Here is an 18,299-nt window from a genome sequence, read left to right as displayed (position 1 = left end):
TGGGGAGAATCTTTTGAGAAAAACCTTGAATGAATCGACGATAGAAGTTGGCAAACCCCAAAAATCGCTGGACCTCCTTGACATCTGTGGGAGATGGCCATTCGACCACAGCCTGCACCTTCCTGGTGTCCATGGTAATTCCGTCTGGTGACAGTACAAACCCCAAAAACTCAACAGTGCGAACACTGAACGCACACTTCTCTAGTTTCACATAGAGCTGATGTTGTCGAAGTCTTTCGAGGACCAACTTCACATGCCTCACATGTTCTTGTGGAGTCTTAGAAAAAATCAAAATGTCATCCAAATAGATCACCGCTACCTTATCCAACAAATCTCCCATGGCATCATTAATAAAATGTTGAAAGGCTGCGGGAGCATTGCACAGCCCGAAGGGCATCACCTGATATTCGAAGAGCCCGTACTTGGTTCTGAAGGCTGTCTTCCACTCGTGACCCTCCTTCATTCGAATAAGATGGTAAGCTCCCCGAAGATCTAGTTTCGTGAATATCTGAGCCTCTTTGATCTGATCCAAAAGGACGGAAATCAAAGGTAACGGATAGCGGTTTTTAATCGTTGCTCTGTTGATGGCTCGATAATCGATGCAAGTCCTCAAAGACCCTTCTTTCTTTGGAATGAAAAACAATGGTGAGGAGACCGGAGACTGGGATGGTCTAATGAACCCGTTAGCTAAGTAACGATCCAAATAATCTTTCAAATACAAGTTCTCGGCCTCCGTTAATGCATAAATCCGACTGCAGGGCAAAACGGCCCCAGGTTCAAGGTCAATGGCACAATCGTAAGAGCGATGGGGGGGCAATCGTTCCGCTTCACATTCACTGAACACATCTCCAAATTCCTTGTATTCCTCCGGAACAAGTATGGACTCGACCACCCCAATGGGATCTCCTGTGTAAGACAACAAGGTGGCTGTGGAAGGTTCTAGATTCTCTTCATCTGAGGAGAAACAATGTTCGGCACAAAACACAGAAGTCATCTCAACAGTCCGATTCTCCCAGTCAATTGTCGGGTTGTGTGTGGTGAGCCACGGGATACCCAGAATGATCTGAAACTGTGGGGCATCAATCAAGTTAAACTGAAGATGTTCTCGATGTCCATTTGATTGGACCAATTCTAACAACTCAGTGTGATGGGTGATGGGACCCGATGAAAGATTGGTCCCATCTACAGCTCGAACCAACTCCTTCTTTTCCTTTAACCTCGCTTGGATTCCCATCCTCTTCGCATACTTGATGTCACAGAAGTTCCCCGTAGCTCCGGAATCAATCATGATGGCTACTCCTGTGATTTCTTGTTCACGGAACTTCAACGTCATCTGTAGGATCAAATGCGGTGCTTGAGTTTGAAGGGTGTTCATTATGCAATGAGATTCTGGAACCTTCTCTTCACATTTCGCCATCTGAGCGGCTCCTCCTACAGATGGTTTTGAGAGTTTCCCGACACAACAGGTTTAGGTCTCTTTGGGCACTCTTTCACAAAATGTCCTGCAGCTCCACAGTACATACATAACTTCTTTGCTCTCCTCGACTCTTTTTCCTCTTTACTTAAGGGACCCCTCACTGTTCCTATCTGCATTGGTTCACTCTCTGATGTGGATCCATTAGTTTTACTCCCTTCAACTCTAGGTCTGTCAAAACGTGAAAAATTCCATTTGATATCTCTAGACTTCCTTTCTCCTTTTCTCTCCGTACAGCGAAAGTCGATTTCTAACACTAAGTCTACTAATTCTGTAAAATCTGTAGGTCGGTTTGGAATTTGTGCAAGTGTATCCTTTATCTCATCCCGTAAACCTCTATAAAACAGTGCAGCCCTCTTCTCTGGTGGCCAATTAGTTTCCATTAACAATTTGTTAAATTGCGTTAAGTACGTGAGGAGATCTTTGGATCCTTGACGCAGTTCCAAAAGTTCATTGTCAGTGGCCTGGGAAATTCTTCTCCTGTCGAAGATACGAAGAAACTCTGTCTTGAAGCGTTCAAAATCATATAAAAAAGGATCATCTCGGGAAACCAGAGGCATAGCCCAATTGGCGGCATCCCCACTAAGGTAAGACAAAATGAAAGCCACTCGGGATTGAGCATCTGGAAATAGGGTTGAGCGACACATGAAATGAAGGGAACATTGCGTGAGGAACAATTGGGCCTTTTGAGGATCCCCACTAAACCTTTCAGGTGGTGCTAAAGGAATAAGGGGTGAAACTGAATGAACAACTTGGGCCACTGTTCGAGGGTTAGTTTCTGGCAAGGAACCCTTTAAATCTGCTACAGAAGGAGGAGAGCCTGAAGGCATCATCTCACTAACTCTTTGGGATAGCATCATTGTTTCCTGTCGTGAAGCTACCATTTCTTGTTTAAGACTCTTATTCTCTGCGCTAAGGTGTCCCACATCCCGCTGAATTCTCTCTAACATGTCCCCTAACGCCTTCAAACTAAAACCCTCTGCCATTCTGCCTGGGTGGAGTGAAATCGTGGGCACTTCAATCTGTCAAGGCCGTTGATTCTCCACAGAGGCAGAAGATGCTTATTCCCAATTCCTTCCTCTCAGAACACACTGCGTTTAGCAGCTGCTCTAAGCAGGGGGAAAGGGGAGTTGGACAGAGAAGAGAAAGACACTCGAGCTGGTCCTGAAATCCCTGGTCTTCTGTTTTCCTGTCTTCGGGGATTCTAATGCACATAAGGGGAAATAAGCATTCAAGTACACTCAACAGTTCAGCTCATTACATATCTAACATTTCTTAACTGTCCTACCAGGTATTGCTAGAGTGTAGGCTCCTCTTCTGTAATGAGGTCTCTTAGTTCCTACTGTTCTGGAACTGGAGCTTCCTAGCACACATGGAAGACACTACATTAGGATCACAACTCTACTTTCAACCTTTCCTCTATTAACTGAGAAAGGGACTTCTCCTACCTTACTGGTAGCTCGACCTATCACTTAGGTTTTCTCATAAAAGTTCGGAATATTTGTCTAATAAATTGAAGTTTCACATAAGTCTCTCTTCTCTGAAATCTGGAACAGTTCTCGTTGAATTAGTGAAGGTAAATGGCTTCAGGGAAGTACGCGCAAGAAGGATCAAGGAAGGATAGAGAGGAAGGAAAGGAGAAGGGAAGAACGCTAGGAAGGTAGGGTACAATGGTTAACGCGCTACTCCAAAGTTGCAGTCTCCTTAGCGCTGTAGCAGAGCAAATTCTTGGCTTACTTGACTATGAAGATTCTTGGGCTCACCAACGTTGTACTCTTGGAACTCCTGGAAGGCTGGAACAACTGGCCTCTGAAGAAACGAATTATTAATATCCCAACTAAGGATTGGACACTAGAATACTAAACCCTTGAATGGGAAAAAATTCCCTCTGAGAAATAATGTCTTTGAATAAGCGCCGCTTCCACTGAATTACTTGAAAGGAAGCGCGCTTCGAATTCGAACTTCTCTACCTCAGATTCAAATTGAAGTGCGCCGTTGAGCGCGCTCGCGAGCCGCTTCATTCCGAAGCGCCTTCAAGACTAGAACGTCTCTTCTGGGGCCTCTGATGCTTCGCGGGCAACGCGGCGGCCATCTTGAAAGGGTCTTTTTCACCGGGTTAACATTAACCCAATAATTTACAGTAGCCGGTTTAATTACCACTCTACGTTTCTTGGGATAACACTGCCCTATGGTAAGGGCACTCACCAGGTTCCTGACAATGCTGCCTGGGGATTCAATGCTTGCCACCTCTATGTTCACTTTTCACGAACTGCATCTGCCCTAAGACTCTGAACTTTGAAGCAGAACGAATGAAAGCCCTGTATGAAATAGAAGTACGAGGTATTATGGGGATAGATCCGAACTAAACAAGCTGGCGAGATATGTTAAAAGGGAGGACTGTGGAAATTTAGTTCGTAACTGAACATTATCTGCGCCATCTTGTCTCTCCCCAAGCGCCACACGCAGAAAACGCCGATCGCCAGCGCGTCCCTCTGGCGCTGCGAACATCCCCCGCGCGCTGACCACCCCCGCTCTCTTATACATGGGCCATAAACTCTCTCCTTCTGCGCGACCCTGCCATGGAACCACATCCCGCGCCTGACCGACACCTTCTTTCATCCCATACATGGTCATACATCCCTTTGATAACCCCCTTCCTCTGCGCCCGATTGTCCGAACCGATCCCAGGCCATCACCTATCCCTGCGGATGCAGTTTATTGCCCCTACTGTAAGGGAAACACCCCACATCAAAGGGATTACAGTAGATCAAGGCCCCCCACCCCCTGAGACCCGACCAGTCGCACACACCCCCGGGAATTGGCGGAATGTCCAGCTGTGTGATAGCCATCTCCTACTGTGGGTGGGGTGGGGACGTCTACTGTAGCTATGTGTGGGAGCGGATCTGAGCCGGGGATTCTGAGGATGTTCTTTCATGTATCAAAGCGATCTCAAGAATGTGCCATGTATGATAAACCTGCAATAAAGTCATAAACGTGTGTATAAGAGACCAGGTCTCAGAGATGCAGAGAGAGCACCTCGAGACGATACCTTGCTGTCCGATCTGATGTGTTCTGCTCCGACGGAATAAAACTTTGTTTCCTGCCTTCCAGTCTCCGGCGCCTGCCTCTTTTGTTGGTTAATCATCGAATGGTATAAGAGGCGATTACCGCCGGGCAATACTTGAAAGGTTATCAACTGAAACTGCCGCTACCATTTAACAGAGCTACCAGCCATATGGGGGTGCTGTTTAATCCTGACTAAACCACTACATATCTTCATTTTTGATCTGTCAGGGAGTGAATGAGTCTGAAGGGTACCCTAGGCACTACTCAAATCAGGACCCCCTAGAGTACTTTGAGTTATGGCTGCCCACCACTATGTCCTGCCATCTCTTATTGAGTTTCAGGTGCTCTTGTGTCAGGAGGTAAGATTCCAGAAGGCAGGCACATTGTATGTGCCAGAATTTGTAATATGAGTGGATGGGACACCATTTAATGTGTGACATCATGACCCAAACGTTCCAAGTGAGGAAGTTATACCTGTCCAGAGCCGTTGAATGCCCTAGTGCCAACTAGTGATACCTAGAGTGGTGTTTTCCGGGGTCCGCCCTGACTTGTAATTTCAAATACAAGACCATTAAGTACTGAACCGGTAATTGTGCAACAATAACAATTTAGAAATGAACTGGATACCAGCTCCAGAACGTTCTTCCCCTTACCGGAGGCTGTCTATCCCTCCGAGTAGATAGTGTATGTGCTGTCTGAACCGCCCAAATACATAAGCATCGAATCTCCCTGAGCATAAAGTGCTGCATAGGTCCCCCTGTACCCTCAAACTTGCATTAACAAGTGTCCTAATTTGAGAATGTCAGCAGTCATTGAAGGGACGTCAGGTCTCCGTTGTAGTTCTGAAGGAATGTCTGGCGATGAGACATACTCCAGATCTATATGAGGTTCAGAGGTGGGGGAACCAGGTCCATCTCAAGCCCCATTCGAGTCAAATATAGGTGCCAATTACAAGCTAGGGAGAGTGGAGTTCCTCAGTGGAATTCTGCTCAGTGCAAGTATAAGTGAGCCAGTGCTATCTCACCTGGATTTTCCAGGTTCTGGAATATCAGACTGGGGGTGAGCGATAAATTCCGCTCCGCCTGAGGAGCTAGAAGAGTTTTGGCCACTCCGTGTAAAGCGAAGCTCCGGTCAAATTCCCCAACCGCTGTGTAGCAGAGTTTTTCCTGGCACGTGGTTGGTAAGCTGGTGAGCACGAGTAAAATTTGGCATCCCCGAGCGTGATTTTTGGTCCCTAGAAGGGCACCCAGTGACATTTGCCTAACGTGGGTAGTCACGGGCAGTTGCGACAGTTCACAGTCCGAAAGTTGTCACTGGAGTAGAAAAGCTACTTGAGCACCAGCAAAACTAATTTGAGCGTGGAACGAGCTCCAGACACTATAAATCAGCATGAGCATAATTCTGCCCGTTTGCGGAACTCCATGGAACCTCACAGAGTTTTCATGTAACTCTGTGGAATTGCTCAGAGTGAAACTCAGCAAGTTACACCCACCCCTAATAATCATGCCTGATTTTACCAGCCAGAAAACTCAGCCAGTAAAACTGCTTTGGGAGTGAACGGCGGTGCACCTGGGCCAAACCACAAGTGCCTACTCAACTCTCTACTAAGATATGGGATTTGCATGTAAATATAACCCCCTGCCAGGCAACCTTCCTTCCCTTGCCCACCCTTACAGCTCCTCTCCACTGTCTGTCCTGCACTGGCACACTCACCGATGTTCACCATCTTTCTGCATTCAACACCTGGAATTGGGAATTCCATCCAGTATTTCTGGATCAGCAAGTTATTCCCCATTCTGTGGGATTTCATTCATAATTGGGATATATGCATGCAGAGATAATGGGCGGGAACAGAATTCTAGCCACTCACAATTTCTGCACATATATCCGCCTAGCAATTGCTGTCACTGACCATGTCATGGGTGAGGTAATATGTGAGGTCATAAACAGTGCATTGTGGGGGCGTGAGTTATAGTTAGCTCAGCTAACTATAAATGCTGAATTTCACTAGTTTTGTACGAGTGAAACCTGAGCCTAACTATAACGTCCCTGTAAACTATGTTTTTTATGTGACTTTTTAAGGTTATTAAAAAAATTACATTTCCTTACTACAGGAAATAGCAGTTTCTGCTCTCACTTGATGAAAGTAGAGCAGATTTACTATGCATAGCAAACTTCAATGTCCTGGGGGTGGGCACCCTGGGACATTGCTTTAGCCTGCCCATGTAGGGCTCCTGGAGAGGGGGCGTGCAGCCCCCCTCCTTTGTGAATTAAGCCCCAGGGAGGTGGCGGTCCCCGGGGCAGTGGGGGAGGCTGTAGAGCCTCCCACACATTTCCTACAATAAAAAAGTGTGCCCCGGGGAGATGGTGGTCCCTGGGCCTGCAGGGGGGCCAGTGGGCCCCCTGCATTCCATTAAAAACAGGTTCGACAAACACAGCATTAGATGTGGAATTTAAACTTCATACACATTTCATTACAATTTAAAATTCATGGTAGGTACCCATCCATGTAATTCCAATAGCAGTACCATTCTTTGTTTTATAGATCATTGCTAAAAGGTTACTAGACAGCCCATAAAAAGCCCATACAGAGCCCCTACAAGCCATCCAACCCTAGTCGGTGAGCTTGACACATCTCTTGGTTGTTGTCAGAAACACAGAGTTAATGATAACCTCATTCATACAGAATAGTTTCTCCTTGTTTGGTTTCTTGATATCTCATCATCAAACTCCCAAGTTTCTCCACTTACCGAATATTATACTAAGCCATTTCTCTTTAACATAAAGTGCTCAAAGTGTAAATTGACATAAAACTGATATATCCCTTGTTAAACCTACAACATTCAACTTGTGGCTGTTTGGAGTTATATAGAGGTCAGCCTCTCATGATTTTACAGGTGCACATACATCTCCTCATCTGAATTGAAACCATTCGGCATCTTACTATTCAACATAATTATATTTCAATACTTCAATCTTCTCAATCTTTGTTTCCTGTTGCCGCCTCTTATATTTTTTGGGACAGAGTTTCTCATATAGTAGACTAGATCTGCTGCCATACCCCCATGCTTCTCATGAATGTGGCAGTCAACAGGTTAGCTTTTTTCTTCCTTATATATAAAATGGACATTTATAAAACAAACTCATGTCTGGGGGTGTCTAGGCACTAACCAACTAAAGGAAGACAAACCATAATGTATTAAATGAAAACCGTAATGATGGATCTATAGGCTAAATAGCCATGTTTTTAGACCTTGTCTAAAGGGAAGTAATCCTTTCATTTTTTCCAGATCGGGAGTAAGAGTGTTCCAGAGTTTGGAAGCGCATGTAACAAAACTTCCACTTCCCCATTTTCTCTTCTGACTTTGGGGACAATTAAGTTACAGGCAGAAGATGAACAAAGAGATCTAGGAGGTGTGTACCAGCAGAAACTTTGCTTCAGGTAGTCAGTGCCAGAGTTGTGCAATGCTTTGAAGGCTATGAAAATAGCTTTAATGTCAATGTGTTTCTTCACTGGAAGCCAGTGTAATTTTGTCAGAGCATGAGAAACAGATTGATATTTAGGGATGCCTAACAATAGTCGGGCTGCCGCGTTCTGCAAGGCCTGCGATTTCTTGAAAAGTTTTTCTGCACATTGATGACGAGGGCATTGCAGTAACTGAGTTTAGACAATACCACAGTTTTCTGCATCTCCTGTGGAATATATGGAAAGACTTTCCTCAAAAGTTTTAGAGTGCAAAAAGATGAGGATGTGATGGAATTGATATGGATTTTGAATGAAAGGCTGTTGTCAAACATAAAACCTGCCTTTTTTGCTGCGGAAACTGGAGTGGGTAAACTACCCAGCTCCTGTGGCCACCACCAAAGCGACCAGAATGAAGTATTTTTTCCAAACAGCAAGACTTCGGTTTTACCCGAATTCAGCTTTAAACAGTTTTCATTCATCCACATACTGACCTGTTACATGCAGTTATGAAATCTGGTGGCGGTGTCTTCAGGATTCCCTGCCACTGACACCACGATTTGGGTGTCATTGGTATAGGATACCACTGAGAAGTCAAATGATTTAATGAGCAGTGCCAACGCTGTGACGTAAAGATTAAAAAGGGTTGGCCTTAAAAATGAACCCTGCGGCACCCCACAGGGTAGTGAAAACGGTGGAGATATAAAATCACCCAGAGCAACAAATTGCTCATGTCCAGACAAATATGTGTGTTTGTATGTATGTATGTAACTTTTACATTTATGTGTTTATAAATATATACACACATGCATTAAACTCATATTTAAACGTTTAACATTTAAACATTTAAGTAAACATATGGGTTCATTAATATCTCTGGTGATCTCTCCAAGAAAGGTTGCACTCCAATTTGCAAAGGAAGAACTTCAAATAGAAGTAAAAACAGAGCAGAGGAAACACCACTAAGATGTTACACCAACAGTGGTCCAGCAGCAACTGACATGTCAACTAAAAATACACTCATTTGGAATGTTTTGGGGATATTTCAGATTCCTTAAATTAGCAAGACATAACACATCTTTATCCCCAAAACATGGAAGGCAAACTACAAAATATAATAATCAAAGATGTTATGAATTGTTCTGATGTTTTGAGGCCAAACACAAAGAACATAGAAAACAAAAAATCAATGGTACACAAATTCCTTAAAATGTTTCGATGTTTTTCACTCTCTACTCCCTCTTTGGCTTATTGTACCTTCTAAGCAAACTTCATCCATGACAGATTCATCCTGTAAATTGTTGTCCCACAGCCATTCCTTACAAGCCAATCATGTCATACTCCAAGTTTTTTTTTACCTTGATACTTTTGACAGATCCAAAATACATTGATCTACATTCCTTAAAAATACAGATTTTTTTAAAACAGAAATATCCCCTACTTTCCACTTGTGCACCATGCTTAGTATCATACTTATTCTTGTACTTATTCTGGAACTCCAATCTTTTCTCATCACAAACATTCCTTTTGATTTTATTGGTGCAACAATTTAACCACACAGGATTGAGTTTAGAACACGTACTTCTTCCTATCAAACACCGGAAAAGAAACACACCTGCCACACTGCTAGGGGTGTAGCAGTGATTCCATAGCTTCTCTCTAAAAACCCCTTTGAGTGTGACCTCACTCTCCACTGCTTTTTGAGTGCATTCCTTCACAATCCGGTTCATGTGTTCCACTAAACCATTTGCTTGGGGTGCATATCTCTGTTTTGAAATGGTTGGTACACAAATCTTTCAGGAAATCTCAAATTTCATAAGAAACAAATTACACTCTATTTTCAATAATGATGGTCTCTGGAATCCTTTCTAAGGCAAACGCATCCCTCAGAAACTCAATGACCACATTAATGGTCACCACACTGACACAACTAACACAAATCCATTTAGACGTGTAATATACCAGGACCAAAACATACCTTTCTGCTGCAGATAATAATTCAAATGGATCAATAATGTCCAATCCAAGCTTGGTCCATGGCTCGACAGGTGTTTCCACTGGAGAAAGAGGTGCCTTCTTAACAGTTTTAAACTAGTCACTGAGAACACACTGTACACAATCTCTCACCGGTTCCACTTGCCTATCCATTTTAGACCCCCAGTGCTTCTTTCTAACCTTGACTTTGGTGAGGTTCCTACCTAAATGCCATCCATGAGCCAAATTCACAAGCTTGGTCCTCAACCACTCTGAGGTAATCATTATAATTCCTCTACACAGTTCACCACCCTCAATACACAATTTATAATTAATGTGCCAGACATCTTTCACCAGTTGATGTTGATCCAATACATTCTTAAGCTAATCTTCCATGACACATTTCCTCAACTGAGCACTCGCCTCATCCTTCTCTTTTCCCTCAAACCATTCCTGTTCAGTCAATGCTGATTCAGCAAGCCAATTGACAACTTGTTTATTATCTTCAACCATATCAGATACTGACAGGCAAATGTGATAAGCAGACCTTAGTAGCCTCAAGAACACCAGGTATGAATTCAACATGAAAATTATTCTTCTCAAGACCTTTCATCCATCTTCAGATCCTGAGAGTAGCCCTCTCTGATCCCTTGAAGGAAAATACCTTGTACCAAAGGCTTATGAATGATCCATCCTCCCTACAAAAGGAAGACTCCAAAGAAAAAACGTGAAATATTGTATAACCTATGAATAAACTTTGTTTCACGTTCAGTCACTGAATACCACTCCTCCACCCCACAACGAGAACGGGAGGCAAAAGCTATGACCTTTTCCTCTCTATAGACTAGTTAGAATAAAACTGCACCCAGCTCTCTCACGCTGGCATCCGTGATTAACACTTTTTTACAATCGATATCAAAATGCTCCAATGTAGGTTGTTGTCCTATTGCTTCTTTAGCCAGACAAAACACTTTGTTACACTCCTCACTCCAGTGGTATTTAACTCCTTTCATAAGCAACGCCCTCATGGGTAGGACTACATTTGCAAATCTTTCACAAATTTAGAATGATTTTATCTCAATCCTAAAAAAAGACCTAATCTGTTATTTGCCACATGGAACTGGTGCTTTTGTTGTGGACTCCGCAAGTTCTAACTGAAACCATGTGACCCAGATAAGGCACCACCCCCTCTGAACTTACACTTCTCACGCTTAAGGGTGAGCCCTGCATCCTTCAACCTTGGCAAAGCTTTCCTCAAAACTTCATTATGATCAGTCTTATCATTACCATACACAAGAATAAATTTCTTTGTATATTTTTTGGGGGCATTTTCATAATTAGCATAACAATGGTTGTACACTGAAATAGCACATTAAAGATCAGCTTATGATTCCAACAATAACCCATCCCCTCTCCTCCATAGGCTCTGACATCACAATTTCTAAAATAAACCCTATGTAACGAACCGGGCACAACATGGGAGTCGTCCAGGCAGTAAATTTATATGGTTCTAGATAGTACTACAGTTCTCTCTTCTACTCATTCCTCAGCCAGACATCATAAGCCCTCTAACCCCTATCGTCATTAGTGCTCAAGGGGGTAGGGCATCAAGGGGATGTAATACATTGGTGATCATTGACGCCCTGGCCTGTAGGTCATCTGTAAGTTTATTATCGTACGTGTTTACACATGTGGCTCTCCTCTGCATTCACCCATTCAGCCATATCTCTCAGCCAGTCCGCAATTTTCGGTGAAACTGGGGAAATCCATCCAATGGCTATTCTGTACTTGTCCAGTTCAAGGCCCAGAAGGAGGAACTTCCTACTCAGTTTCTTCTTTTTTTTAAAGTAGAATCTGTCCTAATAGATACTGCCCTAATACCCTGGGAATAGACCACCCACGTTCAGGGACTTTAAAATCGCCTCACAATATTCATCCAAATTGGGTTACCCGAAAACATGTGAATAAAGTCTGCTCCCTGCCTAGCACAGCAGGGGTATGGCCGGTGCCTCCCTTAGAGCATTACCCCACTCATGTTTTCCCCATTGATCCCCCCAATTAAATGTGAGCAAACTACTAACATTTTAGAGTGTTCCGTGGCAGATAGACTTGGGCTGGTGTTGCATTATAATCGAGTGCCTAAGGCGGGTCTGACTTCCTAAGGCAGTGCGGGCCTGAGTAGGTAGGGCTTTATTGATGGACAGCAGTACTTATCGTCACTGTAGCCAGTGCACCTGGGCCCAAGTGCGCATGTAGGTTTGGACGGCTGCCTTTCTCCGGCCAGCCCGACATGTACATTAGAGGCCTCTAAGAGTAGCTTCACCACCTGAGCATTAGTGAGCCTGGGGTGACTCAACCCGCAGCCTCTGGTCTCAGTAATAAGCGGTGAGGTTTCCTGCCCTAGCCAATCCAGGTATTGCTGTAACTGCAGGAGCAGCCTCTGGATTGGCTGGATGCAGTAGTTACTAGGGCCCTCTGGTGCAGACGCAGTGTGCAGGTTAAGGCAGCATGGGGTTGGGAGGAGAGAAGACTGCTTCTCTCTCACCTTTCGGACATCATGAAGAAGAGAGAGAGGCGTTTTTGCTAACTTGCACGGCACGCATTTGAAAAGAGATTTTTCAGCAGTAGGATAGTAGGTTTAACCCCTTCGGTGCCACGCCCTTTCCCCCTCCTGTGCCGGGCGTTTCCCACGCGGGTGCGTTTCATGACAAGATAGTCTCGTCATGGGCACAGCGCGACCGTGCTCCATGACGAGACTATCTCGTCATGGGCACAGAAGAGGTTAATAATAATGCTCATGGCATGAACACTACAAGCATCTCGGCATCAACATAAAATTCCTTGACAGTTGACTACTTTGATAAAAATCTTCGTAAACGTTTTCGGTGCTGCTGAGATTGAATAACTACTGAAAAAAGCAGTATATCACCCTAGCTCTAGTTTTGTTAATATTACAAAGCTTGTTTTGCGCATGTAGCAGCGCATTAGGTGATCATGCTGACATAGAAGTTGCACCATTGATCATGGCTATCAAAACCTAATTTCTTGTGTATAATCTGCTTGGACATTGTAGCGATCTGAGTACCGCAGAGGCAGGACCCGGATGCTGGCCCGGAAGGGCTTACACACTATGTATCACTCTCTGGTCAGGCATGACCAGAGAGCTTAAATAAATGGGCGGAGGTCGCTCGTGACTTCCGGCCCAGACAGTTACTGCAGAGTGGTCGTTTCTCTTTGCTGTCCGCTACCACTGGGCCATACCTGCATAAGTGCGAACACGCCACATTGGCGACGAGGGTGGTCACTGATCGCCACACTGCTCGGCCTGCCAACAGCCCGAGGCCCGGAGATGAGCACAGCGCAGGCCAGCGCACGTGTCGCGAGCAAGACGCCTTACTCACCCGCCGCTGCGGAAGACCGAGACCACCCACTGCTACCAACCAGAGTCCAGCAACACAAAGAAAATACCTGCATCGCTGGGTGCGACAGCACCGCTGCGGCTACCTCGCAGGTACAACAGTCTCACCTGTTCCCTCTCCCAACAGCGCGCTCACGTGCCTCCCACTCGGCAGTCGGCGGCCAGAGCAGGCCAAGACCATGAAGCAGCCCCACCCAGTGCACAGCTTCACCACGTGTGCATGTGTGCACGTCATTGCACATCAAGTCCAGTACCGAAGCCTCTGCCTTGAGCGTGCATGCGCAGAAATCATTGCTGGGACATTCGCTGCACCACGTGGCAGTACAACGATCGTCAGGCCCAAGACAACTGTCCCAACACAGACACAAGACCTGGAGAGCACAGAGCACCTTACTCCGAGAAGAGAGAGGAAAAAGAAAACACAACAAAAACAGTGGGGAAGAGAAGACAGATGTTGCAATAAGTAAAGCAGGGACTGAAGGAAAGCACTCCCAAGGCCGTTTACTCAAACACGGCAGGAAGACACCAGCACACCAGTGATCATGACAGAAGCAGTGGCACAAGGGGCCCCACAGCAGCAACTACAACTAGCACAATAAACAGGGCACCAACCCATCCAACTTGCCACGCCACACACCCAATTCAATGCACTACCGCCGTTCAGTGAATTAATAGACCCAGCCACTGCATCCCCCAGATGGACAGTTTTGATTACCCGTTTAGACAATTACTTCACCACAAAATGAGAGACAGACGGTACAGTCAAAAGGTCCCTACTGCTACTTTTCACAGGTGAGGAAATATATAAGCTATTTGCCCATCTAAAAAACACTGGAGCAGCTAACGATTACAATGCAGCAGTCAGGGCCCTGAATGCACACTTCGACCCTCAGTTGAATCCTGACTACGCGAGGTACACACTCCGTCAGGCATGCCAAAGAGAAGAGGAGCGATGGACACATTCCATGCATGGCAAAGAGAACTAGCCAGCACGTGCATGAAAACAAGGAGGTGAGGGCACAAGTCATTCAAGGGTGCCGCAACAAGAACCTCTGAACCCCCATCCTCCAACAACCCGGAATTTCGCTAGAAGAAAGTCTGATCATGGCAAGATCACATGATTTGTCAGACTCAAGGGCGATAGAGATGGACATAGCCATCACTCAACAAGTTGACAAACACGCAACCATCAAGACAGAACATGCCGGCGCAATCCGCTCACTGAACAGAGGGAACCGAGGACAATGGCAAGCAAAAAGCACAACAAGGGTTGCACTGTAGGTATTGTGGGCGAAAGGAACACCCCCGGGAAGAATGCCCTGCCCAAGGATGAATGTGCTCGAAATGGAGTACTCCGAACCATTTTTGCCATCACGTGCAGAGGAGGTCCACAAAACAGAGGAGCACGTGAAAGGAGACTGCCATCAAAAGCAGTGAGGCAACTGTCCCTGGAAGAAGCCCAAAACCCCAAAACAACTAGAATACTGTCACAACAGTGACATCGCCTAGAAGACTCGTCCACGGAGGATGAGGGCGAATGCTACCTCATCTCGTTCGCCACGACCTCAAGCGTAGGAGACGTCCGTAGCCCACCTGCATCATAGACATTGTGGGGTCCCAAGTCACAGCACTGATTGACACTGGCGCATCTGTGAATGTGATGGGGAGCCAACAGTACAAACTGTTACAACCGAGACTCCTGCTGACCCCATCACATGTAAAGATCCTCACCTATGGGAGCCAAACACCCCTACTGCTAAAAGGCAAAATGACCATGCAGGTAAAGTCAGATGGCCAGGAAATTACAACAATATTCCATGTGGTGGACAGAGAAGCCGACATCCTAGTGGGGAGCCACACGGCCGAAGATCTAGGCCTCATCACATTCGCTCAAGCAGCCAAAGCCCTGCAGACAGATGATCTCCTGGAGCTATTCCCGCAGTTATTCAAAGGGCTGGGCAGCATGAAGAGGCCATCTGTCAAGCTGCATATAGACAAGGCTGTGAAACCAGTAGCACTGCGGCATAGATGCATACCATTTCACTTACGACCGCTGGTTGAGCAATAGCTTCACAATCTAGAGCAACATGGAGTGATTGAAAAGGTCACCGACCGACACCCTGGGTCTCACCTATGGTGATAGCCGAAAAACCAAAGCAGCCCGGGAAGATACGACTGTGCATTGACATGGGCCTGCCTAACCTGGCCATCAAACGAGAGAGGCATCTAATCCCAACTGTTGACGACATCATAGCTGACTTGAACGGGTCCCGTTGGTTCTCCAAGTTGGACCTCAACGCGGGGTATCATCAGCTAAGGCTAGCCGGGGAGAGCCGGTATATTACGACCTTTTCGACCCACCTAGGTCTACACCGCTACAAACGATTAAACTTTGGGATTTCATCAGCAGCTGAAATATTCCAAAATGCCGTCTGAGAAATTCTCTCAGGACTCCACAGAGTATTGAACATCATTGATGACATATTAATACATTTGTCGACCGTTAAAGAACACTACCGCCACCTTTGCGCGACTCTCCAACGCTCTGTGATCACGGGGTGACCCTCCACAGAGAGAAATGCTCATTCTTCCAGAATTTGATCAAATTCTTTAGGTATGGTTTTAGCCAGGATGGCATCCGAGTTGACCCACGGAAGTCCCATGCCATACAACAAGCACCACCTCCAACTACAGCTTCCGAAATCCAAAGTTTTCTGGGAATGGCCACGTACTGTGGCCAATTCATACCCAACCTTGCCACGATAGCTGAACCACTCCGAGCTCTCACCAATAAAGACGCCGCGTGAAGATGTTACGTTAAGTGAGATTTATAGAGCGCACTGACACCAATGGTTTCCTGGCGCTAAAAGACAGAGGGGAGTCAGGGGTCAGAGGCGGTAGGGATTAGCAGGGTAAGGGGAAGAGGAAGGTTTTAAGCAGTTTTCTGAAGTGAAGGAGAGAGCTACAAGATTTAATGGGTAGGGGAAGAAGGTTCCAAAATTTGGGGGCGAGGTAGCCAAACCGGCGGCCGTCAAATTTGTTGGTTTTGGTTTTAGGGGCAGCGAGCAGGTTAAGGAGGGCTGAGCGGAGATTGCGCGTTCGGCGGTGAGGGTTGATGAGAGTCGTCAAAAAAACAGGACTGGGGCAGTGAAGGGATTTGAATGTAAGGCAGCCCAACTTGAAGGCCGCCCTTTGTTCTATGGGTAGCCAGTGCAGTTTGTATAGCAAAGGTTTGGCCGACTGCCATTTGGGAGTGTTATGGATAAGACGGGCTGCTTGATTCTGTACGACCTGAAGGCGATGCAACAGGGATTTCGGGAGACCGTAGTACAAGGAGTTAGAAAGTACAAGCGGGATAGTACCAGGGAGATGACTACCTGGATCAAAGCAGCTCGTGGTAGTAGATGGCTGACTTTGCTGATTTTACGAAGCTGGAACATGCATGAGGAGATCATAGCGCCCACATGAGGTCTGAGGGAAAGTTCGGTGTCAATGGTCACACCTAAGCTTTTACTGATTTCATAGGGACCGGGGGAGGACGAAAGCTATTGGGCCAGAACTGCGGGCCCCAATGGGAGGGGCTGGAACCGGGAAGGAGAAGCTCCGTTTTGCCGGGATTTAGTTTTAACTGATTCCATCCACTCCTGGATGTGTATCATGGTGGAATGGAAGTTATTTACAGCGTCCGGAGAATCAAGTGGAAAGATGATCTGCAAGTCATCGGCGTAATTATACACTGTGATATCCCAGCTACGGAGCGAATGGATTAAGGGAAGGAGGTAGAGGTTGAACAGCAAGGGTGACAAGGCGGAGCCCTGGGGGACCCCACAGGTTGTAGGGGTTTTAGGTGCAGTGGAAGGACCCAAGCGGATGGCTTGTGTTCTGCCGATTAGAAAGGATCGAGTCCAATTAAGGGCCGGACCCTGGATGCCCGCCTGCTCGACGCGGTGAAGAAGGATGTTATGATCAACCGCGTCGAACGCGGCGGACAAATCCAGGAGTACAAGGGCCTGGGGGATCCCTGTGTCAGCGTTCCGCCTCAGTGTGTCCAGGACTGCTAAGATACCAGCCTCGGTGGAGTGGGCGGGCCTGAAGCCGGATTGATTGGGCTCCAGGTAACAGGAGGTCTCAATGAAGTTGGAAAAGCACCGGGTAACGTGGGCCTCGATTAGTTTGGAAAAGTAAGGTAGAAGCGATATAGGGCGGTAGTTAGAATGTTCCGCCGGCTCCAGACCGGGTTTCTTCAAGAGCGGCACCAAAATGGCCTCTTTGAAGGAATTGGGGACGCTACCGGTGCTGAGGGAGCCATCCAATAGGGGTAAAATGCAGTCAGGTAGTTTGAGGCAGATGTCCCGCAGGATCGAAGGGGGGCAGCAGTCGTTGGGAGAGCCTGATTTTACCCAGATTGCAAGATCGGCTAGTGAATTGGAGTTGAGGATGGGAAAGTGAGTGAAAGTAGATAATTGTTCGGCGGGAAGTCTGGGGAGAGTATCGGAGGGTGGGGGGGAATGGAGTCCTTGATTTTATTGATTTTCTCGACAAAGAAAAGATTAAGGGCATTACAGGTCTCTTGAGTAGGGATCTGACCCGGGAGAGTTCTATCATCTGAGGTGAGTTCGTTCATGATTTTGAAGACCTCCTTTGATTTGTTGTTCACAGAGAGGATTCTGGTAGAAAAATGTTCCGATTTGGCTGAGGAGATTGCGTGTTTGTAATCTCTGCGGGCTGTAGTGTAGAGTAATCTGTCTGGCTCTGAGTAGTTGCGTCTCCATGTCCGTTCCAGCTGGCGCACCCTCAGTTTGTGCTTCTTGAGTTCGCCCGAGAACCATCTGTGAGAGTTGTGGTGTCTGGTACGGGGGAACTTGGTAAAAGGGGAAAATTGGTCACTAACCGACATTAACCAG

Source organism: Triturus cristatus, chromosome 7 (assembly GCF_964204655.1).
Source record: "Triturus cristatus chromosome 7, aTriCri1.1, whole genome shotgun sequence".
NCBI lineage: Eukaryota > Metazoa > Chordata > Amphibia > Caudata > Salamandridae > Triturus > Triturus cristatus.
This window is presented reverse-complemented; position numbering follows the sequence as displayed.